At 39.7% G+C, this 24,230-nt stretch overlaps 1 protein-coding gene across 1 annotated transcript in view; it reads left to right on the top strand.

The window, feature by feature from the left end:
- Window positions 1-17,463, top strand: part of LOC308107432 (leucine-rich repeat and fibronectin type III domain-containing protein 1-like protein) — a gene marked incomplete at its 5' end in the record, with an annotated part of 30,204 nt that extends 12,741 nt beyond the window's left edge. Inside the window, one exon of the mRNA XM_080459751.1 lies at window positions 16,831-17,463. The remainder of the gene's footprint in view (window positions 1-16,830) is intronic.
- Between the last annotated feature and the right edge of the window lie 6,767 nt (window positions 17,464-24,230).

The raw sequence follows: 24,230 nt of genomic DNA, 5'->3' as shown, positions 1-24,230 counted from the left end.
GATAAGATCTTCATAGTTATATTAACGACACTTTCAGATTGCACAGCGGGATCTGTTGCTCAATATTGCCTTAATTATTCCATTGTTGCATAATACAACATTATGGATAACAACAGATGTATTCTTGTTCCCTTGTGACAAAACTCTGAACGTCAGATTGATTTATGACTTTGTTTTTCTCATGTGACAGGCATCAATGCAATTCTCAACAAAGCCGGCAGCTTTGATTTATCAGAGCACAACATACCCAGTCCAAGAATTTACCGTTTGGATGGATGGCTTCTGCCTACAACAGTGGTCTGCAACTTTTGCCACCAAGCCACACGGTTTTGCCCACTTTGGATAGACATTAAGGAGTATAGACAATGGAATCAGCGTTTACAACTCCCTTGGTATTGCACTCTGGCACCTGAGATGCCATATTAATGATGGCTAATGTGCTAAATCAATAGTGTCTCTTGTATTTTGTGTGTGATAAGGGCCCATTTGAAAACCGGTGTACAAGAAACTGATAACTGTTAAAACCCGCATAGGTCTTGATCACATGTCGTGGCATAAGAAGCTAAATTCACAACAAAGATCACAAAATGATTGATACTTTACTGCAGACAAATGAAATCAGGCTCTGCTGAGCATTTCATTCAGCCCCGTCTGCAATTAAGTGTAGCGGTCACCGAGACTTGTTAAGAGGCTATTATCTTGATTGAATTGCGTCCGTCCTGTCTAATCACAAAAGGGGGGAGCATGGTACGAGGAAGCAATGCCCACACTGATTAATATTTTCGTATCTATATAACACTTTGTACTCAGTGGGGAAACTAATTTAAAGCAACGGTTCAACCATATCCTAATAACAGAGGGATGTATTCCTTTGCGCCTGACAGGGTTTGACATCCTTTCTTCTCATAACAATAAGTCGTAAACTATATTCGATATGTGGAAAATACAAAAAGTACAAGAAAAACTAGGAAGTGGAGGTATGTACCCATATACTAGTCATTAAAATGGCATCTATAACATCTGCCGTGTGGCTAATCGCTCGCACAATTCACAAGTAAGCCATACATTTATAACATCATTTTCTCAATTACATGTGAAACGTTTAAACTGACTATTATTATGACTGACTATCATGGTGTGCTTTATTTTAAAGGCCATATTTACATGACAATGTTTTCAAGTGAAAAGAGAAAACTTTCGCATTTTGGCCTTGCTCGGAGCCACTGAAATCACAACTTTTTGAAAATAGCTCATAAGGTGGAACTTTTCGAAAACACTCCCACTCATCACCGTGGAAATAAATTCAACTTGTTTGAAATGCTGGTGCTGTGCCTGCGCACCATGGCTATAGTAAATCTTCTGCACGTGGGTCGGTGGAGGGACAATAATAACAATAGAGGCCAGTCGGAATCTATATTCTCGTGGGACTTGGTTGTTTTATACATTAGTTAATAATAATAATAATAATAATAATAATAATAATAATAATAATAATAATAATAATAATAATAATAATAATGCATTGGTTTTATGTAGTGCTTTTCTTGCCACTCAAAGACGTTTTATATTGCATTATTCATTAACTACGTACACTATGTATCCACAGCTGCCCTGGGGCAGACTGATGGAGGCGAGGCTTCCATTATGTGCCATCGGCCCCTCCGACCACCACCAACCACTCACTCTCACACTGCCGAGAGTTGTTAAGAGTCACCCGTAATAGGAATCCAGCTTTGTCACCTGTGTTGGAGCCTGATATATTACAATATATAACGTTCTTATAAAATCTTTTTACACTATTGACCAGTTGTTACATTTTGGGTTTTGCTATACTTTTTCTAATTACATTTCGGGCTCAGCACTTTTTATTACATTTCAGGTTTCATTACATTATGTGTTATTCGAATCTGGGTCATTGTTATACATCAGGCACTAACACGCCTGCCTTTACAAATGTCCATGAACTTGCCATTGTTGATATTTATGGTGTACTGTTCTCTGCATGCATGTGTATGTTTGGTTTCATTACAAAAACAAACAACAGCATCCACTAGTGGCCCTACATGAAAACTACATCGCTTTAAGCATTTCTGCCATTTCAATGAAAACAGACTTCATTTTCAAGACGGTTCAAAAGGATGCATTTTCACTTGATGTGTTGTTGGGGCCAAACAGAAGGATCAAAAAGGCCAATTAAAGCCATGAATGAAGCATGTATATACAGGATGAATCATTTTCTAATGACTTAAGTAATATTCTAAACTTGTGACAGTGACAATGGACTGAGTTTGTTCTACCTGATCAAACAACATCCCTCCGTATCCATTTATGAGAGCCACTCCTCTCAACCAGTTTTCTTAAAAGAGGCTAAATGCTTTGCGAGAAACACACACTGCAGCTGTTGTTGTGGTCTTACGGTACGGTAGACACATTTTCATGTAGGTTTCTGCTATCTTGGCTGACGGGCCATGCTGTGACTTCAATTTAGGCTGCACGTCACATCTGGTTGCTGATGTGTCTGTGATGAAGCGAGATGTGGTCATGCATACGTTACTGCATTCGTAGAAAAGTACCAAAGACCCTGTCAAACACACTTACTTGTCACTCTCTGCGGAGTTCTCTGACACATCACTGTTTGTTGCTTTGCGGCAGTTCACGGCAGTTTTAGGTTGTCGGCTTTAAACTGTGAGCATGAGAGACAATGTAGCTGCAAATGGAAAAGTTAGATGGATTTCATAGATTGGTGACAAGGTCAGCTCTCTTTTTCTTTTCCTTTTTGTCTTTGGAGGGGTGGAATTTGGGATTTTCAATTTATTTTGACAAATGAAGGATACAAACAACGCATATTTCATATGTTATCATAACACATAATGTTGGATTAAAAAACATTGTATAAAAGGGGGAATCAGGTGACTATGATCATTGTGGTGCACTGTTGTACCACCTTTTGCAAGCCTGATTCATAAAACCAAGAAGGTTTATTTGTAATCTGAATGGCATGCGTCCTTGATGTGACAAGGGAATGCCGCATATATGTGTTTATTCCTTCTTTGTGTTGGGAATGTGTGGATGGTGATAGAAAAAAAAACTGGAATTCTACAAGGGCATTGCTCAAACAATGGCTGAGATATGGCAGAGGGTCAAAAAAAACAACCTGAGAGATGTAAAAGGAAATAAAGCAGGAAGGAAGGTTCAATAGCGAGGACAATGGGAGAAAACAGACGGGGACAGATCGCACAGGGACAGGTGGTGGTGGTGGAGCGAAGGGACACGGTGTGAGAACGTAGGGAAGACTTGGTAAAAAAATAGAAGAAAGATTCAGCGGGATCATTTTAAAATCTGCATTACATGTGACGCTGTGTTGATCTTATCGAGCTCCTTGGGAGTGAGGGATGGCGGCAAGAATGAAACGGAACAGAGTGGCTGTAAATGATGAGTAGCTGATTAAAGAAAGAGGAGTAATAGAACAGGATGATGACAGGAGAGAGTGAAGGTTGAGAAGTATTAACGAGGGAATATAGGGGAAACCAGTAGAGGAAGTGAGTGGGATGTGTGGAGGATTACTTTGTGCGTGCTGAGCTTCAGTGGCATCGTTCAATGAGGTGTTCCTCTGCTCTTCAGAAAGCAAACACTGGAGTATGAATAATAGATGACACAAAAGACATGCACACAATGCATGTTTATATTTGAGGTTGTTTATTGTGTGACTCCTCTTCCTTTTTTTCTTCTTCTTTTCATCCAAAGGCTGAGAAACCTTTTGTTGACAGCACGACATATGGTTTGCTCTGTTGAGCAAACGTGTCAACACGTGGACATTTATTCATCCAAGCCAAAGGGATCTTTGTGAAAACATTTGCAAACCTACCACGGATTTCTATTTTGGTACATTTGCCTTGATGATGGCCTCACAAAGGATACCCAGAAATTCACGGAACATTATTTTCTTTCATACTAAGTAGTTATCCTTTGATACCCGATAAAAAAAAGATTCCATTATCAGTGGTAAATACAAGCAATGGAAAACTAAAGTTGCCGCATTTAGAATATCTTACATTGAGATGTGTTGTTCATTAAAATATCAATATAATCTTATTTTTTTGTGATTCGGTCAATTGTTCAGTCCTTTTATTTTGCTTCAAACATGATTAATATAAACAACATAACGAGTACAATGAATACTAAAATAACATGATCGATGTATGGGTCGTACACTGCAATTTTTCCGATAAAAACAATAACAGCAATCATAACTCACTGAATTCTCAGCCGATTTTCGAGTGGTTTGTGTTGCTACAAATGGCAGACATGGATGCTTTTTTTTCCATTAAAATGTGACCTATAACTCTGAATATAGCAGAGTGAGATTGCTTGTTATATACGCTCTCGTGTGTGTGTCGGTGTGTGTGTGTGTGTGTGTGTGTGTGTGTGTCGATTAAGTTTATTTCTCTCACTCTCCACTAAATAATCAGTATTTAGAGCTGAAGCAACGTTTAGTGCAGCTTCTCGCGCGCACACACTTTACAACTTGATGTGACAACCTGACACGACAGCCAATAAATGATGGTTCACATTTTTGTTCAGTGCGCTGCCAGAGCAAACCCGACACCCATTGTTATCAGCTCACTAATATCTAATATCAAATCTGTCAACAGCTTTGCTCCTTCTTACCCGTCAGACCTGATTCGGGGTTAAAACGCAGACTCGCTCTCTCAGGTGAGTGAGAGTGCCAAAAACCAAGCGGAAGCTCAGAGGGGAGTCATTGCCCCGAAGTGGTTGGATGACTCGTCCCTCTGTCCATCAGACAGGCCTCTTCCCTGTCTTGTTTTTAAAACGCCTGATCTCTTTGGCCCTTGACACCATGTGAACCATTACTTATCTTTTAATGCCTTTTGATATTACCCATGTTTTTATCTGTTCAATGTGTTTCAACTAGGTTTGCTTTATATGTATTGTTTGTATCTTTGATCTACGTTATAGCATGTGGATTGAACACTGTGAACGTTTACATCTTGTTTATTCTCCCGTATAGCTCTTTGGTTAATTTACAGTGTTTTAGACCTGAAGATCAGGGTGTTATAATATCGACATGGAGAAAAAGGTGAACATGAAATCATATGTAAACGTTCACATGATTTACAAACTCAGCTTTTATCGTTGCCACTACTCTATTGCAAGCTTAGGAAAGTGTCATCTCACTGGTTGCTAGAACTCAACAAATTTAGATTACAGTAAACTTATTCTTTATTATTATGATCTCACTATAATCTGATGTGTCTATGATCGTTTCCCTGGTGCTGGACTGTGACCCATCCAATATGGTAGCAACACATAGGCCCCTATGTACATATATATATATATATATATATATATATATATATATATATATATATATATATATATATATATATATATATATATATATATATATATATATATATATATATATATATATTTTGCCCAAATGCGTAAAATAAGCGCTTTGCCTCTCATTGTTTCATCGACATAATCCTACTGGCTAATGTGCCTTTTGCAAACACTCCATTTTAATTTGAATTCGAGTCACTGAACAGGAGAGAAGAACAGGCTTACAAAAAGCTGAATGATTTATCCTGATTAAATCCTCAGCATGCAAACTACCTAAAATGGAAGGATTGTCCTCTAATCATCAAGGGCTCTTTTTTTTTTTTTTTTTTAACCAGGACAAGTAATTAGGACCACCACAGGGTGACTGTGTTGTCTGCTGTGCTGAATATTCATTCAAATGCTTCACGTGAAGCACCCTTACCAAGGTATTTACAAGACACCCCAGACAATACCTGACTTTGTGTTATCCACATTAACAGGAGAAAAAAAAGTAAACCATGTACACACTACGACCAAAACGGGACAAGAAACTGAATCATTTCTAAAAAGCAACTGCTGATGGGCGTAAAAACAGTTGCAATAATACAAAGAAATGAAACCAACATAGCGAAATGTAGTTTACACACACACACACACACACACACACACACACACACACACACACACTGTATAAAGGTTTTGAATAACTTAAATCTGAATTTCCAATCATGACTCGTCAGTGTTTGAATGTCCTGATGAAGATCGTTTCAATGTATATTATGTGGTCATTCGATGATTGTACTTCTCTTTATCTCTGATACATCGCTCCATAATCGTATTAATCTCAAAATAAACGTGAGTTTCTAGGCAGCATAAATCCTTAAATCAACAAAACCCACATAATTGGAAAAAAAAGGACACATTCACAGAATAGTTTATTGACGCTTCTGTCAAAACAAGTATAGTGATTATACATCTGAATGCAGGACTAAAAACCGCAGCAGAGCTAGGAACAATGAAATCATAAAGGGGTTTTTCCACACTTGAGTACAGAATCTGTTAACTCACCTGGAACATCTGGAGCAGAAAATTCTCCTCACCATCCTTCATAGCTACACTATCTGCCTTCTACAGCAGTTGTCAGCGTCATGCTTGACCTTTGGTTTTATGTGTCACGCACAAAAATACAACATATTTCCCAGAGCCTCTCCAGGCCAGGTTTTTAATACAAAAGAAGCATGTGTTGTGATGTTATTGAGAGATCATACCTGAGGGATTTCTGGAAATCATCGCCGAGGCCTCCAGGAGTGAGTTTTACTTTGAATCTTTGAGTTATTGATGTTTTTTTATGAGTCATCCAAATGAAAAAGTTGGCATTTCAGGCTGTCGTCCACCCGGGAACAGGATCTGGAAATCGGTGAATACTAAACAACCACGAGAAATGTAGCTTGTGCAGGACTCAAATCATATTTTCCTTTCAGGGCAGAGCTGAACGTTCAAAGCCACTCTTTTGTATGCAAACATTTGAGAACCAAGGGGATTTGTTCTGCAAAGATCTTGCTCTCAGGATCCCGGTTTGTGAAGGTCAAAAAGCATATTCTGCTGCTTAAAAGCACTACTGTCGATTTGTGTATTCAATAGAGGTCTGGCTGACTCCACTTATCAGGCGTCACAAGAGTGATTTTCGAACATGAATTTTAAAGGTAAAAAAAAATGTAAGAAAAAGAAATGTGATTTTCATTTTCATCTCAATTCTCTCTTATAAATCTCTTTACACTTCGGTACAAGGTTAAATATATAATGTACTGGATGCTGCAGCATATCGGCATCATTTCTTTACGATGGTTGACTGTTTAAGACCTGAATCAACATTCACGTCTATTCATTTAAGATGGTTGAAAACCTTCTTTTCACAGATGAATCGGATTGTTCATTTGTGTATTTCTGCACGCCGAAATCCATTTCATTCGACATCCATCGTAAAAATATAATTAAATAAAATAACTGACTAAAAAAAAATGATGTAAACGTGATTAGATGGTTTCTCCCCTTCAGGGAAAATTGCCTGTGTCCTGCTCTAAATTGGTTACGTGATTAAATCAGGCAACATATATGTGTACCAAATGGATTTCTTGACATGGTTAAATTCAATGTTGTTGTATTTTTGGTTTCAAAGCACATGTTTTAAAAGCACATACATGCAGGGTGCGATTTGCTGCGAGGCTTTCTCTTTATATCCTCTCCTCTGGTAATATCTTTGTTGTTGTTTTTTGCAGGAGGAACTGGATTATTCTTGCCCTTGGAGTGATTAAAGCGACTTCACCAGCAGACTTGTTAAAACATCAAATAAATCTCATATAATCTTATGAGAGTAGGGCTTTCACCTTGCACACATTGAGAGTAAAACTCACATGATTAACTCTAGACTCATGGCTCACTCCATTTGCCTCCCACCAAGGAGTACATTTTGGTTGGGTGCCAGATTCCCTGTATTTTCAAAATAAAGATAAAGCTGTCTACAGCTCATTCCAACTCAGGAAAAGGGCAGATGACGGGTGGTTCGAGGCTGTTTCTTCCACCATTGTAACATCAATTGCAGTCTTACATCCGATTTTGTTTGCATTGAATCATTCAATCACACATTGGACGCGTTTTTGTCAGCAGCACTAAAATGGATTCGGTTGTGTTTTCGGAAAGCTAAATGATCATTAATCACGCGGATTCAAATGAGAAAGCAGTGACTATTAATAACACTGTTAGAATTGTTCATGATCGCAGCCGAAAATGACATTTAGCGTTGCACAGACTCCTAAAGTAAGCTGTCGCAACCAGAGTGGCTGTGAATAGAAGCCGCACGTGTCTGCTGTAAATCTGCACCCCACCTTCTCTGCATCTCATCAGCAGGACGGGACTGTAACTGTGTGATGAATGTCACACCTTCAGGTTACAGTTTCAACCAAATAAGAATAGGAGCCACAGATGGGGCAGCACTCTTCTGCAGGTTATGGAATGATGAAGGAAATTACAAAGTACCTTGCACAGTTTACATGTAAATGGTCACAGTTGTGTGACCCCCAATACCAACAGTATATGTATTATTTTATATAATTATGTGTGATAATTCCTTAGGGTTATAGGTGTAATTAGCACTGGTTCTGTCAAGGCTGGGTTACAGGGGAGCACGACTGTAGGGAGGAAAGGTCCAGTAATTAAAAATTCTGCTTTATTTTTGAGCATTTCCTCACAGTACATACTTATTACACAGATCAACCATAACATTAAAAGTATTGACAGTTGAAGAGAAAAAGTCTTGGAATTTGCTAGTAAGCGGGCGATGTTATGCTGAAGGCACGCATTTTATCCTGAAATTTGTTACAAGCAGAAAAACTGGAAAATATGGAAAATATAAGGACTGGACCAACGTTGGCTGAGACCCCGAGGCTGGACATCTGGGTCAGAGCATCAAAACCGTGGCCTCTGCGGGGTTTTTCCCTTTCTGCATCTATTAAAAGTGATCTAAGGAAGGGAAAGAGGTGGACCTGTGACAGGGTCCTGGGTATTTAAAATGCACTGGTGCGTGTGGAGATTGAAGGTTGGCCGCAGTCCAATCCAACAGACGAGCTCCTGTAGCTCAAACTGCTGCGGAAGTCAGTGCTGGTGCATTGCATTGCAGTTGGTTGTGTTTGGAGCAGCCAGGCGGGGGCTTACACAACAGTGGGCAGGTGGTCAAAATGTGATGACTGATCCTTGGATACATCTCTCAGAAAATGCCAAAAGCAGTTTTTCACAGTCCTAGGATCATGTTGTGCACTTTCCACGTGCTCTCAGTGTCACTTACAAGGTAGTCGTGATGTGTAGTCCATCTGTTGATGAAGCACTGTTGATAACAATCACAACAACAAGTTCAACCTAAAGGTTGAAATATTTTCCATTAATCTCTCAGAAGAAAACCATTATCCTCCATGTTTTGCCCTTTAAACGCCAAGTGACCATATTTGGTAACTAAAGCAGCCATAAATCTAAATCTAAACTGAGGAAATGTAGGAAGAAAAAAAGTTTGTGCAAATCATTGGTGTTATTTTTGTTTATCCGCTTTGCATCAGCAAAGCTTCTTTAAATATACGTCTAATTTGCCATAGTCAGTGTGTTCTTGAAGAGAATTAAACCCCCCTTTTTTAACAAAAAATGGGTAAAATACGTGTGATTTCAGTCGGTTCGAAAGCACTTCGCAAGAGATCTAATAGTACATTTGACAAGTAGTGGTGTCTTTACGCTGACTTTTAAAGGTTTTAATGAAAGAAATATCCTTCAACAACACCTTCCATGTATTTGTATTGAGGGGGAAGTGAAATGATGAAGAGACTTCAGAAAGATTGCAGTCTTGTAGGTTTTATAAATGTAAGTGCTCGGCCATGCCCTATTGGTTTATTGGCGGATTTAAAAGCTTTGGGAAAATAATGATGGTGAAGTAATAAAGTGAGCATTGAGGGACAAGCTTCGCATTAAAATGTCAGCATGAACAAAAGCCCTGTAGTTACTTTTATTCATTCTTGGTTGTTGCTGCTGCAAATTCGATGTATGTCAAAATTTGGACAACCGGGCCTTTATTTCTCATTAAAGTATACTTATTTTTTTGTTTTCAGAGGCTTTTAACCATCATTTATTTGTCACACATACCGTGATCTGTTTAATTGCGCATCATTCAGTTTAAATGAAAACCTAAACACATTTTCCATATGCACCAGAGGCCTGCACATGACACTAAATATAATTTCATTAGACCCATATATCTTGTGAAATGCACTCTCTGATGTTGTCGTTTGCTCAACATTAGCTTGGTGGAGGCAATAGTAGACATTTATCCTAATAAGATGAAAAATGTAAAAAATACCTGATGTTTTCCTAGTGGGGACCTGCATCTCAATACTCCTCTTTCTTCCCACAGTACAAACAGATCCTTCTTATGTTAACTTGTTCATAAGTTACCTTGTTAACCTGCTTGGACTGGTGACCGTTCACGCTGTGTAGGCTCCAGTCAACTAACGACTCAAGATAGAGAATAGATGGATGTGGAAGTATGATGAAAATGTATGCAAGAGGACAATATCACTTGCACCAACACGCAGGCCGTCTTTGGAGAATGCTTTCATGTGTCTTTTAAGATTAGAATTCATTAATATGTTGCTGCAGATTAAGAAGGGCGGGCACCGATGTTATCGCTTGATCCAATGCTGAGTTCAATTTGTAGCCTTCCAGAGAGCAAAGGGTGTCCCCTCAATAACCTTGGATGTTATCACATGCTACAAAGAGTGCTAAGAACCTCCCGCTAACTCATCTTCCTGCTATGTCCAACCCTTCGCTATTTAAAATAAAAAATATATATTGTTAATCCATGATTGAGAATAAAAAGGCAGATCCATCAAGAAAAACACAATTAAGTGCTGGGTTGATGTGTGCAATAGTGAAATAGGGCTCAATTATCAACTTGAATTGCCGTTTATTGGTTTTGTGTTCAGTTAATGAATTTTTCCACTGTTCCAGGCTCTCGGTGGTTGCTGAGCCTTGAAGTTGCATTAAACATTGCTGCTGATAACTGGGATAGTCACCACTTTGAAAGCTTTACAGCGTTCACGCGACAGTAACAAACAAGCAACATGGCCGCCTCCAGCAGCTCGCCTTTATTGCTGCTGACAGCACACAGGAATAAGACAAATCAGCTCCTCAACACACACATCAGCCAACCAAGCAGAGTATGAAACACAGTTCAGGAATTATAATTCACATTCACACTGGATTTACACACATTTGCAGTAATTTGTTCCCCACTGATAATGTCTAAAGATTGTCATAAGCATTGTTGGAAAGCTTTATGGTTACAAATAGCAAGTCTGTTGCATTTAAGTGGTGAGAAGGAGAATCATAACTTATGCCTCAGACACGAGCAAAAAACGAGATGAGAGAAATTCAACGGTGCAAATACTGAATGAAATGGTAATGACATCTGACTTGCTCGTGTTCGTTTGTGATGTTCTATCACCAGAAGTGCTAACTAAAGGCAGTTTTGACCTTGTGCTCGGAGAGTTGCAGCTTACTAGTAATCACAAGCTATTTTATTTTGAAAGCGACTGACGAGTTCTGAGGCTGTTCATGAAAATACCCACTTTTTCTCGATTCGGATATTCTTCAGTAAAGTTCCCACCATTTTACATTTCCAATTTCAAAGTGATCAAAATAGTGATCAAATCCATTTTATACCAAAAATTGTATAAAATTCATCCCTCCATCTTCTTTTACACTTTATTCTGCACAGGCCTTTATAATAGTCAAGTCCCGCAGCATTTTGGATGTTTGTCTACATGGCGTTGCTGCATAATGGCACTGAAAAAATGTACTTTTTGAAAACGGCTCCTAAAGTGGAACTTTTCAGAAATGCTCCAACTCCAATGTAGATGGGGAAAATGCAACTTTTTTAAAATGCTACATGGAAACAGGGAAAAACTTTTTCTGAAACATACCATGGCTGTGGTAATTAATTCTTCCACACATGCACAAGTAGATGGACAATAGCAACAATGTTTTCCTCCAGAGCGTCATGACTCCCAGTCCATATTCTCCTGGGACTTGGTAGTTTTATAGTTGCGACTTATCGTAAAAAAGAATTCAACTTCATCATCTGCCCATAATAATGTCTGTGTACTCGCCATCCTTACTGTGTATAGCATATTGTTGTCTGCGCACATGTGTGTGTGGTTTTAATACAAAAACAATCTACAGAATCAACCTGTGGTCCAACAGAAAACAGCGTTTGCAGGTAACCGGAGACCGTATTAAAAACCGTGGAAATCATTTCTGACATGAAAATGCAAAAACATTATTGTGTAAGCGGAGCCTTGGGGTCCCGGTTCACCGGACCCCAGTGGGGTGCACCTCAGACAGGTCAGTAGTCAATGACCAGACAAACCCAAAGAGACAGATAGTCGAACGATTAACTTCTACAACTGACTTCAAACTCGTGTTTTTGAACTGTGAAAGGAAAATGAGTATCCAGAGAAATCCCCCACACATGCATAGGAAGAACATCCAGCCATAGGGCTTTTCCACCAAAAAGAACCAGGTGCTGGTTCAGGGCTGGTGCGGTGAAATGCGTACCGCCAATGAACTGGGTGTTTTTCCATCATCAATGGAGCCAAGTGAGAGCCACGTCATTGCGTCACTGATTTCACCAATGTAGCGCTCATATCGGTACGAGGAGACGGACTGTATTCATCGGTTTCGTCCGGGTCGCTCCATCTCGTCTGGCCTGCACCTCGGATGCAGACCAAAGAGCCAGAAAACATTGCGTCTCCTCGTATCTCTATTGGTGTTTTTTTTCACATCCTTCTTGCCTTAGTCTGGAGCCCCGGAGTGGCCATACAGAAAAAAGGAAGAAAAAAAAGATTGCATGAATGAGCTTGGGGCTTATTTTTCAACATTTTGGCGTTACATTGTGAATTTCTGCTCCTTTCACTTTATTTCTGGATGTGTCTGAATCAAATGCTTCAACATCGGGGAGGAATGGAGGTGTACGATGATAGAACGCGGCTCTAAAGCCATTTCCTATGGCAACCTGCGTAAATACACTGATTAAAGTTCTCTTTCACATGAAGCCATTAAAAGGCTCATTTTATGGCTAAAAAAATCCAAGCTTTTCATTTAAGTGAATTACATCATTCATTGTAAAGGAGTTCTGTGTTCGCTGTAGATTTCACAATGCCGGTACAGCGTCTCTAGGTAATGATAACTCCGCCCCCTGCTGATGACGTGTCAGGCCCCGCTCTGGCCCCGCTCTGGAACCAGCAACGATGTGGGGCCCGCTTAACATCTGTTTAGACCCTAATTGACCAGGGCTTTGGTGGTGGAATGACAAAGAACTGGTGCTAAATCTGGTCCTGCCCCGAACTCCCATCTGGTGGAAAAGCCCCCAGAGAAAGTCCCAGCCGGGGCTACAACGGGTGAATATTCTCATAGTGAGATGAAAGTGCTAATCACTTCATCATTGCTTGGCCCAACACGTAAACAATAAAGGTCTATTTTTCTGAAATTGTTGTTTCATTTCTCAATTTTTGCAGATGGATTACTTCCCGCACAGCTTTAGCTTGGACATTAACTGTTCTGTGGTACACAGAGGAAACAAGAGTGTTTCTCATCACTCAGCATTACAGTGGGTAAAAAGTTAAACATTGAAAGGAGTGACTTCCTTTCTAGATCGCGCCAGTGTTTTCTGTTCAATCAGACAAATTACATGCAAACTGTCCTCTTTTTTTGTTTGTTTTTTTAATTCATTGGATACTCAGGATACGATTCACATGGGAGGTGGGATCCACTCCTCTAATAAATGTATTTGCACTACAAAAACATTTTATTGTAGGGATGGATAAAATCTGTCTTGCCGTCTCACAGTGATTAAAGCTGCTTAAGCAGAGCGGGGAAAAGAAAATCTTGTGTCGAGAGTAAAAGTCTTCAATGATTGTTTTGGCTCATATATTCATTTTATTATTATTATTATTAAAGGTGTGCTGCATAGAGGTCATTGCTTTGAAAGGGGAACCCCACCTGGTAAATCCTTATATATAGGCCTACAACTATCATATTTATCACATCTTCTATCAATTTAATTATTCTGCATTAGATTCAATTCACACACGTGTCCTTTAATAGTATCAATATTCTAAACTAATTTTATTACCTTTTAACTTGTTTTCATTAAGAATCCCCTTTCTATTCAAATATCTCCCTCTTTATACCACCTATTGTTTTTCAGCCTTCTGTTCTAACTTTTTTTTCCCAACAATATGAAAACAATAATAACACGAGAATCAAATAAGATGCTTTGATTTCAACATCTAAGAACATATGTTGAGTGCGTGACAAGTCGATCATTGTTTATTCATCAGCATCCAGTTATTTAACACCTAACGCGTAGCCTTTTCCGAAACTTGCAGCTTTCATGCTAAATTCTACTCGTTTGGCCAAATCAATTTTTTTTTTCCAATTTGCTTTTATTTGTCAGAGGGCTGGAGGCAATTGTTTCATCCCTTTTACCAATAACACATAACAATCCTTTGCCGTTTCTGCCAACTTCTAAATGAGCTACTTGAAAGTAGTTCCAGGTTTTCCCCCCAAGAGGGCCACTTACAACGTGACAGCTAATCATTTTAGCGCGCTCGCATTGCGGTTCTAATGAGACAAGTGGTCAGAGATTTGTTCAATTTTAACAAGGTGAATTGTGGGTTGACCATTAGCCCTCCATTACATTTCCCCCAGAAATCTGTAGGCACAGAGTCAAAGGCATTTAATAATTTGTTTGAACAAGGGAGACTGGCGGCTGACTTCCCATGGTTTGACACACATTTCAAGATTCAAGGTTTTTTGTTTATTTTCAAACACATTGATTTTGAGTAATATATGTTTTGTTTTTTTAAGTATGAACAGCTTTATTCTTCAGTAGAGACATGACACAAATCAATTAAAGGTTGACCAGATATGAAGAAAAATCACATACTTGATTTTAAAAACGGTGGATATCAACGGTGCAAAGAGGCTCCGTTTACACGACAACGGATACGAGTGTGCCCGCGAAACTTTCGTCATTTTTGGAACGTCCGTTCACACGACACCAGTGTGCAGGTCCCCTATCCGCATGCACATCCCACCCCCATGATAAATTGTCTTTTCTGCTCATGCTCAAGGAACAAACATGGCGGCCCGCGTAGTGGTGTGACTCACGGTCTATATTGTAGATTCATTATCGATATCGGTAGTTTAATAGTTGAGATTCAGCCCTGATGGCATCTGATTCGTCATTAGTCTGTATGAATGTCGGGTTCTCTCGAGTTTGATCACGTTGATAACGTATTGTTCTCTGCACATATGTATGTGTGGTTTCATTACAAAAACAAGCAACAGCGCCCTCCCGTGGCCCGGCATACTATCTACATTGTTGTCAGGGTGTCCGCTGCTGCAGTGTAAACGCAATACTGTTTTTTTTTTTTTTTAACGGAGTAAGTGTGATCAGATGAAACGTTTTCAGGTATACAGGGCCTAAGAATAACAACGATCAGAAGTTTCCAGGTTTACCAGGTGTAGCCACCTGCCGAGTTTGTGACTTAGTTATGAAGGTTGTACGTGCAGCACTATCTATGTTTGGAGCAAGATCGATGGCACTAAATAATACGGTTTGGAAATGGTTTCATATCAGTGCTGCACAGGAAGCAGCTGTCCTTTAGCGAGTTAATGTGGATGAAGAGCTCCTCATAATCTTAAATGTGATCTGCTGCCCAGGGGAAAGACACAGTAAAGCGGTGTTTAGCTCTGTTGCTTCTGAGCAAGAGGTTTCGCATACAAATCCAAGGCGGACTCCGTCTGTAAAGCCTCGGCTTGTTGTTCCTGCGTCTGCTGGGGATTTCTCTGTTAAATTCAGATTTTTTTTCCAAAAAACATACACATTTAGGTTAATGAGTGACCATTGGTCTGTTGATGTGTGTAGTATTAACGCAATGATTGGCGAGGCAGAACATGGAAAGACACAATCAGCTTCTGATTTGATCCAAGTAGACGATGACTTACTCAAAAACCTCAAATCTGCTTCGTAGTTTTGATACTGTTCTGTGTTTCGATGTTTGTCTTTAGACTATAGCCTATCGCCTTGCAGAACACAATTTTTCTGCACAACTTAGGCCTGCTTTTTTGGGTTTTTTTTTTTTTTTTTCCACAAATGCAGTCATATTATGGCTGTGTAAACGAGCTGTTCCTGATTCCTTAGTTTAGCCTCAAAACAGATCTTCATCTAAACATGTCCACTTTTTATTTATTTATTTAGCCATATGGTGCTTCACTTTTTCTTCTTACATGGAGAAGAAGACCTCATGATGTGGCTGTGAGAAAAGAATATTACTTTGAAAAATATAACCTCAGCCTTTACCCTATTAAATGAATAAAGTGCCCTGCCTTGTGGGGACATGTTGCTTTTCCTCGCAATATGACTATGTTGTAACACATACATACACACACACACACACACACACACACACACACACACACACACACACACACACACACACACACACACACACACACACACACACACACACACACACACACACACACACACACATAATTATTATTCAGGTAAACATCACATTTTGCTTTGCCAGAGGCTGGAAATATGGAATTCACAGGTGTTGATAATCTATGCTTTACGATTTGAAACTGTCACATCCCTCATATTTTTGCATGAGGAAATTAAGTTGATGTTTTCTCTCTCTTGTGTGGAACTGAATATCCATGCTGTGAATGTTTCGGGGGCCTAGTTTTTCATTCGCTACAGTTGTTAGTAGGCCATTAAGTTTTAATCTGTTGCTTTTGAGACGAAGACAAAATGTAGGCAAAGACTCAAAGTGTGCAAACTAATTTATCCCCCCCCCCCCCACTTTCTTTTGTGTTTTTCAGACCCACCGACAAGGAAGCCACACGTCTGACGTTGAGAGAGACAAAATGAACCATGATGAGGAACAAAAGTTAAAGTAGCAGGGTACCAAATCACATCAGTCATTATTGATATCATCCGCCATTACTCATCTCACACGTCACTGTTACTTTCAACACTGAATACATTTCAATACACTGAAGAGTTGAGGTCCACACTGCATAGTCAAACCTGAGGAGAAATACTGTTTGAGTGTAGAAACCCACACAAGCTGCATTGTTAACGTCCGCACCACATCTTTTTTTCATCAACGCCCCGGAGTGCGTTTATTTTGCAGGCATGGTGATTTGATAACAGGTCTCATTTCACATAGTACTCACTTTCTTGACAGTTACATCATCATGTGTGTCTTGACAGATGCGTATTTGTATTGATCAACAGACTATGCTCGGTGCATACGTGACCCACGGATATAAACAAGCTGTGTGTGTGTGTGTGTGAGCAAGTAACTGCGCTCACTACTGTTCCCTTGTGTCATCGTCACCATCATCGCCACTGTCATCGTCATCATGATTGTTACAGCTCCCTGCAGATGTTTAAGGTGGTAGAACGGGAAATGGACGGAGAACCTCAAACCAACCCAGAAGAAACACACCAAAAAAAAAAAAAAGAAAGAAAAAAATAGCAAAACTGAAAGAAATTATTCGTCTTCACTTTTCCCCCCTCCTATGTTCCTCTCACTATTTCTTTTGGGCTTTATCTTTTGTATGTGTACATAAAGCAATTTCAAATCTTATAGTTTTGTACATGTAATTTTTATGGTGTGTGGATATTTTCTAAAAAAAAATAAAATAAAACTAAACAAAAAAAAAGAATGACTTTCTCCTGGACTGCTTACGGTGTCTTTGTGATTGTTTTCATTTTATCCATAATCTCTAATTATACTGTAGTACTGCACAAGACATGACGTGGAGCTATAATTACCCAGTTTCAAATTGCCATGTATAATTCTGTAGATACAACTGATGTTAATTTTCCTCAGGAGCTGAAGACAAACAATGTTACTCACGTCACTTGGGTAGGAATAATGAAATGTTTCACTGATAAATGTTTGCAATTGGATGATATTGCAAATGCAGGATGTAAAACAGAAGCCAAAAAAACTGATCATGGAATTCTGCTGAGTCGACAAGATAAAAACTTTTGAGTCTGGAGAAAATGATGTCGATGCTAAACTCTGACCACTCAAAGCCATTATTTCATCAAAGCTGCAGTTTTTGGTTCCAGGGGTGGCTGACCTCATTCTTCCCTTTGGAATTTTGATTATTTCTGGATATTGAGATATAATCACTTCCAACTGCAATCAATGATCAGCATTTTGAGAAGCAGCCAAGAACCTAAGAACAGTCATACCGACTTAAACCCACAAGAAGAAGAAACGTGCATCAGGATTTGTTACAAATATATTAGACAGGATCTTCATAAACTATTGCGCACAATAGAAACGGTTTAAATGACACCTAGACCATATCTATCTGTTCACTATATCACCATCCTCACCCTCTAAAGAACAAGAAATCAATGTGCCATTGACTGAAACCCGGGGTTAGTTGGTCAATAGCCTCACAGTGTGATTGCACCATGAATGCATCTGATTACACCTCATTTATAGGTTGATGCACCCAATAGTACTGAGGCGTACATATGTATTTATTTTATGTGCTTTGTAAAGAATGTACATAGGTGTGACCTCATGGAAATCCATCATGAAGACCTTGAATAGACGTCTTATTTTAGCACCATTGGACACCAACCCCAAACATGCTAATGTTACTAAGAAGAAGTGGAAGTGATGATGTGGCCCCCACACTGGGTCTGTCTGGACATTGTGGGGTCTGGCTGCGGTTAAAAGACGGGATGAAGAGGCGACTTCACCAGGCCAGTATCTACAAAATGCCTTTGGCTAGTTCCTCAAAGTTGGTTGCAGAGTTACTTCAAAAACTGCAGAAAAATACTGTTTGTTAAACAAATACTTGATCATCCTTCATCGTATTTATATTTTGTTAATTCATTTTAAAAAAACACTACTTTTTGAAGGCATTATTCCTTTGCAGTATTATTTTACACAAATGCCGAAAACAATTGCACAGTGGTGTTGTAGGGAGGTGATGAGGCACGCCTTGTGTCTCATCAGGGTGTGATTGGCTCCCTCCCCTAAATGGGAGGAGCCAGAGAGACACCGGAACAAGGAAGCAGCGTGAGAGCATGCTGCCGAGCATCTGAGCACTGGGGAAGACGAAACCCGGCAGTGTGGCACGGAAGAGGAGCCGGCCGGCCTGAGATGGCGGCGGCAGTCGTGTGCCTGTGTTGTGTTGGCTTGAACGATAAAATGGTGAGCTGGAAGGCTGACTCGGTTTCTCTGTGCCCGTCTGCAGCCAAGAAACCCAAAGAAGTGTTTTTTTTTCTGTATGAAAATAATGAGTGTGTTGGTTTGAAACTGGCACAATGACTTGTTCAGAGGTTTGCACATCTGAAAACTGCAGCAAACAAAAGTATCCATATATTTCTTTAAATAAAAAGAATAAAAAAGTAAACAAAAGAACCGTGCGTTGATTTATATGCAAATGTTTGAATTCTCAAAGGAGCTGTGGGCAGCCATTCGGTGTGCTTTAGTGGCCTGAAACGGTGGCAACTAGGGTGGGCAACAAGTGGTAGCTCTTGCTCTCCTCGCTGCAATGTTGCGCCATTCTAGTGTGGTTACTTCTAAAATTGTGCTTCACACCACTCCCTCAACAAAAACAAAAGATATAGAGCCTGATAGACCCTTTCATGTTACCTTTATAAAGTCACAAAAAATGGCTTTGGGTCAAACTATTGTGTGAAAAATGATGGGGGATGAAAACTTTTAGAACGTGAAAACACTACTTTTCATGTTTGTGTTTTGTCAGAATTGTTTAAAACACAAATGTACACTTGTGTTCTGCAAGTCTGTCATATAAAGGCAACCAAATTTTATTTATCAAGCAACATTCAGACACAAGGCAATTCACAGTGCACAGAGTATAAAAACACTTTAAACCCTCTCACATTCTCTCTCACACGCTCTTATCTTTTTTTTTTTTTGGATCAACTTTACTTTGCGTTTTTTCCCATATTAGTATTTGACATCCCAAATATCACAAATATTATATCTTCTCCTCAGAGAACCCCACTCGTCCCGCTGTTCCGGGTGCCTTCGAAAACGACGGACCTGCTCTTTGCATCCAACATAGAAATAACAAACTGTACAAGCGGAGGAATCGCTGCATATAAAGCTGCTATAACTGTTCTCGATGATGACATCACAGGCATGCGTGTGACACAAAACCTTGGTTACACCAAGCTGTGTGATCTTCTTAAGGTAGGATGACACTTTACGAAATGCTTGTCTTGTGTTCCCACCGGTTATTAAGGCTTCATAGAAATACAGTGTCTATCTCTAATCCCATCTCTCTTATTATTATTGCCTTTTCCTCCTCTCCCCCCAACAGTCACCTGGCTCTTCCCTCGTTCGTTCCTCTCCAAACTGTTTGTCTCTCCACCTCCCTCCTGCTCTGCGATTGTTCTCATCTTCAATACCCGGTCCCCTCTACACAGCTCCATTCGGTTCTCCAGATCTTCTCCATTTTTCACTTCTCGAACCGTCGGTCTTTGGCAGGCTGCCAGCACCAGATTAGCGCTCCATATATCTGTCTCGCCTTTCTCCGTTTGCTCCTGTCGCCACCTGTTTGCTCTATCTCCGCGCCCGTCCCATTTTCCTCTCTTCTTATGTCTTCATATGTACAAAAGGAGCCACGGGATGTAGAATGGATGTGGTATAATGAAAGGAAAAGTCACAGAAGCGGAGAAGGAGAATGAGTGCTCGAAAATTACTGCAACGCCATGAAAGACAGAAATAGAAGAACTCGGGAGGGAGGAGGATGGAGGAGAGTGAACACACTCATCCCATGAGCTATCAGCAGCTTGAGAAAATGTGGCACCTGGGGTCTCATTCCGGGAAGGATCCTAATATTAAAATGTGATTCATGTTTCACTCTTGGAGCTCTATAGCAAGGAGAGGATTTGATTACACCAAGAAATCAACACAGCAGCGTCGAAAACATCCTTGATGAGTCATTATCATCATGAATTAATTATTAAACGGTCACCTTTTGCGCGAGCACACGTTTGAAAGTTTCCCCTCAAAGAAGTATGAATAAAACAAAAGGCATTTTATTCTGCCAACACCCAATCATAATTACCATGCCATTGTGTATTAAAATAATCAGTTATATTGGTGAATTCATTAATTATACCTGAAGTCAACGTACCTTCCAAAGGATTAATATGAATGGAAAAGTGTTGGTGGACTCAAGTAAATTGTTTTCCTCTCATTAATATGGAAATATCATTCAGCAAGCTGCTCCAAATTTAATCAGACCGGCATCTTAACATGAGTAACACTTCATATACAAATTGAAATCCATGTTATGTTTTTGATTTATTGTTAACCGGGAAAACAATTAGAAAAGGCTACTCATAGACATGTTGTGTGCTTGCATAGTGATAAAGAAAAAAATAAAAATAAATTCTACTCCAACTTTGGTCACAATGTCCTTGGTTGTGTGAATTCTAAGTATGGTTGGGGGTAAACTTTTTCTCTCTGATAGGTCAAATACAGAAAGGAATAATAGAGATTGGTGAGTCTCCCCACAAAGGAAGAAATGCCTGAAACAGTGTAGCCTTGGATGAAAAGCCTTGAAACTCTTTGGTACACTCAAAAGCGAAACCCTAAGAGCACGCAGAGGCTTAACACATACACATATCCTTCCAACGAAAATCAACATGCATAAAAATATAAATTCTAATAAGTACTGCATGTTCGGAGCGCTTTTTGAAATGTAAATGAAAAGCACTTTACAGTAAAGACAATGAATGGAATAATACATACTTAAGCTGGGAGTTACATAGCTGACAGGCACAGACAGAGCAAGCGTGGTTAACTTGAGCGTACATGGCTTTTATTTGCACATAATCACGTACAGGGAGGCCCTCAGAGACGCATTTGCATATCGCACAAACATCTTTAAGTTTCTTTTAAGAAATGCGCTGTGGGAAAGTGGTTTTTAGGCATGCCTGAGGGACATTGACGCATCTCAGTCACGTTTCTGTCCACGCCGGCACGCCACTGAGAGAGTTCTTGTCAAGGTCTTCAGCGACATCGATTGGAATACAGACAGCGGCAAACTTTCAGTCATAGCTGTAGTTGATCTAAACACGTCACGAAACTGTCTGGAATCACTGGTTGAAACTGACACGAGTTTGAAATCTAAGTAAAAGACAGGGTCTTCTTTATATCAGTAGGTAATTTCAAATCTGACCGAGAAGATGGATGCATATGTTGTGATGGGAATATTGACATCTGTCAAGAATTAAACAAAAATGTTAAAACAAAGAAAAGAAAACCCTGATGGTGGTAATGATGATCATAGGAAAATGAATGAGATGGACAATGAATAACCATAAGTGATGATTATGTGGTTGCTGTTATATCATACTGCTTAAAGGGGAACTTGATTTTTTTAAATATATGTAAAAAGGGTCAGATAAACTACGTTCCTTCTGCTCCCATTCATTCAAATATTGACACAATTGTAATTGTGGAAGGAAAAAAAAAAAAAGTAAATTGCATGAATGTGCTGTTGAATAAAATTAACAATTTCACATCGAACTGAGAAGTGAAAATGCAGAGAAAATACCAGAAAACTTGTGGCCAATGACTCTGACGTCAATCTTATGAGCTATAAAAACGGTAAATAGATTTCACTTATAAAAGCACTTTTCTGCCACCCAAGCAGCCCACAATGCGCTGTACACATTCCCGTTCACATCACATTCACATACCAATGGAGGCGGCTTTCCATGAAGAGCAATTTGAGATTCTCGTTCAAGGACGCTTTTGACATGGGGAGATGGAGTTTTTAACCTGCAACTTTTCGATTGAGAGACGATCACTCTGCCAATCGGTCCACAGCCAAGTCTCTGAGAACTATAACCTGAAGGATACAGGAAGAATTAAAGGGGTGATGTATCAGGAGGATTCAGAGCGACTGATTCATGCATTTATCTTCAGTAGTTTGGCCTCCCATAAACATCTCTGCTGGTCTTCATGGTCTATCTGACCAGTTCAGCTCATGGCTGCTCAGTCCTCACAAAGGCCGAGCAAATCAAACACATCAGTTTGTTCCTCAGAGTTTCTGTGACGATTCCCTGCCATGCAGAGAATTGACTTCAAAATACTATTATGCGGCTCCAAAACTCTGAATGGTTTCAGCCAAAAATACCTTTCAGGTTGTTGCGTCATTGCTTTTTGTTTGCAGAATCAAAGCAGATATTGATTAACCAAATATTCGAAAAAAAATAAAACAAGTTCTCAGAAAACTGCAGTGCAGTTCCAACACTGATTTACTTTAAAACGACACCGAAGACCTTTTTGTTCGCTGCGTTTCAGTGAAGTAATTATTCATTCCCACTTTATCTTTAACTCTTGTACTTTTTAGTTGCTTTTTTTTTTTTTTTTACTTTTTAATTTTTCATGGCTTGTATCTATTTTTTTCTATCTCCCCTTGTTTTTAATCACTTTCTTATCACTCTGCAATCCTTGCTGTTCATTTATTGTTGTAAAAGCACTTTGAATGTCCTTCTTTCTCGCTATACAAGAAAATGTTGCTTCTGGAGTTTGCTCTGCACACCACATTTGTATCTCTTTCTTGGATGACAAGAACCATTTTTTTTCCTGTGTATTTGGAGCCTTTGCCCGCCCTCCCAGCCCGCTGATTGTTTTCTGTTTCCCAGATAATGCTTCCCTCTTTGGAAGTAGACCTCAGGAATAACTGTAAAAGAAAACATCAGACGACATGCGACCAGCATACTAGAGATAGATTCAAACCCAGGGTGTCGGGGAAATTCTCATTTGCAAGTGTTTAAGGTTTCATCCGCTTTCATACCCAGGGGGGTCCGTGGCTTCGCCAAGGTGTGCTGTATGCATTTGAGGATTACCTTTTTCTCTGATACCATCTACTCAGGAGGAGCCTTGCCTATTTCTTTTTGCGGTTCACGCGCTCCATTTTAATTTTAGGGTGCAAAATGGTTTTGAGAATTGACAGACGCAAACAGAGGAACGCGGGGTTGACTGGAGCCTGAATTTCTCTAATTTGCTGATATCCACGAGGCAAGCAAAGACTACTGTGGCCGTATGTTGGAGAGATAAAAGACAGGAGAGGAGTGCAGAGTGGAAATACCTCAGGGTGAGATTTACATCGTCCCCGAAGAGCTTGTGGGATGGTTGGAAACCATGAGAAACATTCTCCTCCCACACATTTGCAATATGGCATAGGAGGGGTGT

This window comes from Lipophrys pholis, assembly GCF_963383615.2.
Source record: "Lipophrys pholis genome assembly, chromosome: 3".
Taxonomy (NCBI): Eukaryota; Metazoa; Chordata; class Actinopteri; order Blenniiformes; family Blenniidae; genus Lipophrys; species Lipophrys pholis.
The sequence above is the reverse complement of the archived record's forward strand: the minus strand, read 5'-3'. Positions and strand labels throughout refer to the sequence as shown.